The sequence below is a fragment of the Carlito syrichta genome, unplaced genomic scaffold (assembly GCF_000164805.1).
Source record: "Carlito syrichta isolate Samal-C Ts95f unplaced genomic scaffold, Tarsius_syrichta-2.0.1 Scaffold314110, whole genome shotgun sequence".
Lineage (NCBI taxonomy): Eukaryota > Metazoa > Chordata > Mammalia > Primates > Tarsiidae > Carlito > Carlito syrichta.
The window spans coordinates 269,237-274,626 of NW_007258206.1; positions in this window are offsets into that span (position 1 = coordinate 269,237).

Sequence of the window (5,390 nt, forward strand, 5' to 3'; positions counted from 1 at the left end):
GGGCATTTCCTACTTCCCTTTTGTAACTCTTTCCCTACTTTTTTCCTCTCACCCCTCATCTGTTTCTTTCCTCTCTTCAGGCTCTGTACTTTCCTCTCGTCCACTCTCTATTATTTATTCTTTCTGTAAGAGAACGCTACACCCAACTGTCTGAAGCCCCACTGCTTGCCTCAACCAAGGCATGGATCCTCAGGGTTGTTTCAGCTGTAGAAGATTCTCCCCTCTCCTGCCACAACTATTACTTACTCTCAGTTAGGCTGCAGCTCTACCAGAAAGGGACCAAAGCCACTGCCCTGCAGCAGGGAGTAGATCTTACATGGTGTTGGTCACCAATATGTTTGGTGAGGGGAGTGGCAGTGGCTTGAACATTCAGCATTATTTTCTCCATGACCTCCTGCTAGAGGAAGGGAGGAGAGAAGAATGTGATGTCAAAAACATATTTCTCCCAGTCTTTGCAGGCTGGTGGGAAGGTGGGGAAAGTTTTTAGCTTCCTCTTCTTTGGACAGGAAGGCAAGATGGGGGAAAACACTACTATTTGTAGTGGTGGCCTCAGAGGGACCTCTGAGGCCATCTCCCAGAGACTGTGCAGAATGACTCTACCAACACAAGAAGTGACACTCCGAGGCCCCCTCATTCCAGTCCTCTTCCACAGAGACCCAGGTGACATGGCATGAAGGACCTAGAGGGAAATGAGCTGATTCCATCCCTTCCTTATAATCACTATGACTTGGGGCCTCATCTCACATACGCAGACTCACTCCAAAGACTTGGCTGGATTAATGGATTCCTAGGGATCAGGAAGGAGTTGATTGCGGAGGGGCATGAGGAAATTTTGGAGTGATTCTACATCCTGTTTTACAACCATTCCACATCTTGATTATGCTAGAGTGTGTTTCTCCTCCAGAGTAAACCAAAATAGAGTTTCCTCAGCACCCAGAGAGGAACAAGACCAGCAGCATGCCCCACGACTCATCAAAAAATGATAATAACCACATAGGGCAAAGAAGAGAAAAAAAAACTATTGATCTGTGATGACACTAGCTAGACTCTCGCCTGGAGCATCACAGACCACTAGTAGCCTCCAGAGGCAGTGGGGAAGGTCAGTGAGGGAAATTCAGGAGCTCTGTGCTTCTGTTGTGGACTTGGAGGATCCCCTGAGCCTCGCAGGACTCCAGTCGCTCACAGGAGACTGCCTTACCCACAGCCGGACCCTGCTAAAACCCACATGGAGTGGTGCAGCCCCAACTGCCATATCCCAGCAACTCAACCCTTGAGTGGCTGCTTTCTAGCTGACCTAGGAGGGGACAGGCCCCAAGGGCAAACCTTCCTCAGTGGCAGACAGTTCCTGGCTGGAGCTGGCTGCTGTAAGAACATCTGAGGCCCTGAGGCTGGCTTCACTTTGGTTTTTTTGTTTGTTTTGGTTTTTTTGTTTTTTATAATCAATATTTTTTATTATGATATTGTGGGGTACAGTTAAGGGTTAGGTATACAAATATGCTTCGTTCAGGCACCCTTGTTGATAAAGGGTGTCTCCCCGGCTGGCTTCACTTTGACATTCGAAAGGCAAACAGCCCGGGGCCAAGGCGGAAGCTGTGTGGGACACATTGCCTTAGCAATTTCTCTTTTCTTGTGTAAACTCTTCTGTGCCTGTCCTGCAAAACAGCATTACCCCAGTGATGTGGACTCCTTACTAATCCACGCTGTGGTAGCCAAGAGTGCCAGCTTGAGAGGTGCTCGAGCTGCTTTCTCTAAGTACTTCCCTTGAAAGCTCAAAACAGAGAAGTCCGGGAATCCCCAGAGCCCTGTCCTTCGCTCAGGTTGACTGGGCACTTTCTTGGAGCAACACTCTCCAAGGAGAAACTTCGCAGACACCACTACAGCTGGCTTTCTTCTACAGATGCCACCTCCTGGCCAAAGGTCAACAGCACAACCCACCACATTGGATAAAACTCATCAGCTATGTGGAAGGCCTGATCCCAGACCCTAGCTAACACCACTTTCTAAGCCATTCCAGCACTCAGGATGCCATAAGCCAGTGCAGGTACCCAGCACAGGACTGCCACGGCTGACAATTGAGAAACTCGCCACAGCAAGACTATATATAACCAAGGGAACTCTTGTCCCCTGGCAAACTCAAATAAGAAGAAATAGCATACGCAAATGAGAAGGAACCAGAAAAATAATACTGACAATACGAAAAAAAAAAAGTTTTCCAACACCCCCAAAAGACCACACTAACTCTTCAGCAATGGTCCCCAACCAAAATGAAATCTTTTAAATTCCAGGCACAGAGTTTAAAAGGTTCTTTATAAGATTTATAATGAACTTCAGGAGAAAATTGAAAACCAACATAAATAAGTTTTTAGAAAAATATTCAGGAGAAGGATGAAAAATTCTCCAAAGAGATACCTTAAAAAAAAAACCCAAGGTGAAATTCCAAAAATGAAAGAATCATTCAGGGAAGTACAAAATGCAGTGGATAAATTCTAACAGTAGACTAGAACAAGCAGAAGTAAGAATCTTGGAACTCGAAGACAAAGTTTTTGGATTAACCCAAGCAGACAATAATGAAGAATCAAGAGAAGGGAACAAAATCTCAAAGAAATGTGGGATTGAGTATGTAAAACACCCAAGCTTAAGAATCATAGGTGTTCCTGAGGAAGAAGAGAAAGCAACAGGTTTGGAAAACCTATTTGAGGGAATAATGGAGGAAAACTTCCCTGACCAGAGATTTAAACATCCAAATTCAAGAATCCCAAAGAACCCCCCAGGAGATTATTTATGAAAAGGTCGTCCCCAAGGCATATGGTCATCTAATTATGCAAAGATAGTGTGAAGGAAAAAAATTTTAAGAGCAGTGAGATAAAAGCATCAAATAACTTACAGAAGCAAACCTATAAGACTAACAGCACACTTCTCAGAAGAAGCCCTATAAGCCATAAGGGATCAGGGCCTCATCACCAATCTCCTCAAACAGAATAACAGCCAAGGATTGTGTATCCCCCAAAGCTAAGTTTCATAACTGTAGGAGAAATGAAGTATTTCTCAGACAAGCCAACACTGGGAGACTTTGTCACCATTAGACTGGCTCTAAAATAAATACTTAAAGGAGTTCTAAATACTGAAATGAATCATCGAAATACACCAGTAGAAAATCACTAGAAATCATGAAGCTCATATAATACCAACACAATGGAGAAAATAAGTAATACCAACACAATGGAGAAAATAAATAAATAACCAGATAACAACCAGCATGATGAATGGAATGGTACCTTACATATCATTACTAAATGGTCTCAATGCCCCACTAAAATTATAGAGACTGGCAGACTGGAATATATATATAAATATATTTCTCTCTGCTGCCTCCAAGAGACTGACAGCACACAAAGTCTCCTATAGACTCAAGGTAAAAGGGTGGGGAAGAATATTCCATGCAAATGGAAACCAAAATGAGTAGGAGTAGCCATTCTCATATCAGATGACACAGACTTTAACAGTAAAAACAAGACAAAGATTGTTAGATATAATGATAAAGGGATCAATCCAACAAGACATAACAATTTCAAATATATATGTGCCTAACATCAGAGCCCCAGCTTTATAAAACAAATTCTACTAGAAACTTAAAAGAGATAGCAGTACAGTAATAGTGGATAACTTCAGCAGCTCCACTGACAGCATTAGATCTTCAAGACGGAAAGTCAACAAAGAAGCATGGGAATGAAACTGGCCTCTAGAGCAAATGGAACTAACAGACATCTAGAGAACATTCCATTCCAGAACTACAGAATATACATTTTTCTCATCAGTACATTGAACATTATTTAAGATCGACCATATGACACGTCACAAATCAAGTCTCAACAGATTCAAAAAAATCAAAATCATATCAAGCACCTTCTCAGACCATGGTGGAATAAAACAAGAAATTAACTCCAAGAAGAACTGTAAAACCAATAAAAACATGGAAGTTAAACAGTCTGCTCCTGAGTGACCATTGGGTCAAAAAAGAAATAAAGATGGAAATTTAAAAATTTCTCAAAATGGATGAAAATAATGAAACAAGTTATCAAAACCTCTGGGACACAGCCAGAGCTGTGCACAGAGGAAAACTTACTGTGCTTAAGGCCTATATCAATAAGGCTGAAAGATCACATATCAACAGCCTAACATCACACCTCAGGGAACTGGAAAAACGTGAACAAACCAATTCCAAAACTAGCAGAAAAAAAGAAATAACGAAGATCAGAGCAGAACTAAATGAAATTGGAAAAAAAAAACTGCAAGCGGGGTTCAGTGGCTCAGCCTGTAATCCTGCGCCTTTGGGAGGCTGAGGTGAGTGGATTGCCTGAGCCCGCAGGTTCGAGACCCGCCTGGGCAGCAAGACCTCATCTCTACAATAAATCAAAAATGAGCTGGGCGTGGTAGCGCATGCCTGTAATTCCAGCTACTCAGAAAGCTCAGGCGGAAGGATTGCCGGAGCCCAGCAGGTCGAGGCTGCGGTGGCCGGGAGCGGCCACTGCCCTCCAGTATGGGTGACAGAGTGAGACTTCAACTCAAAAAAGAAGAAAAAAAACTTCAAAGGATCAATTAAACAAAAAGTTTCTTTGAAAAGACAAAATTGATAGACTGGTAGCTAGATTAAGAAACGGAGAGAGAAGATTCAAATTAGTTCAATCAGAAATGAAAATAGAGACATTCAACTGATAAGATGGGAAATTCAAAAGATCATCCAAGACTTTTATGAACACCCCCATGCAAATAAACTAGACAATCCAACAGAAATGGATAAATTATTGGCAACATATAACCTCTCAACCTCAAATCAGAAAGAAGAATCTCTGAACAGGCCGATAACAAGTAGTGAGATTGAAGCAGTAATTTTTAAAAGTCTTCCAACCAAAAGTCCAAGACCTGATGAACTCACTGCTAAATTCTACGAGACCTTCAAGGAAGAACTGGTACCAATTTTACTAAAGCCACTCTGCAAGATTGAAATGGAGGGAATCCTCCTTAACTCATCATTCATGCCAAAGCCAAGAAAAGATACAATGAAAAAAGAAAACTACAGACCAATATCCCCTATGAACATAGATGCAAAAGTCCTCAACAAGATTTTAGCAAACCACATTCAACAGCACATTAAAAAAACATACATCACAACCAAATAGGTCTTATCCCAAGGATGCAAGAGTAGTTCAACATATTCAAGTCAATAAACATGATCCACTACATAAACAGAATTAAAAACAAAAATTAAGCCGGGCTCGGTGGCTCAGCCTGTAATCCTGCACCTTTGGGAGGCTGAGGTGAGTGGATTGCCTGAGCCCATGGGTTCGAGACCCGCCTGGGCAGCGAGACCTCATCTCGCAATAAATCAAAAA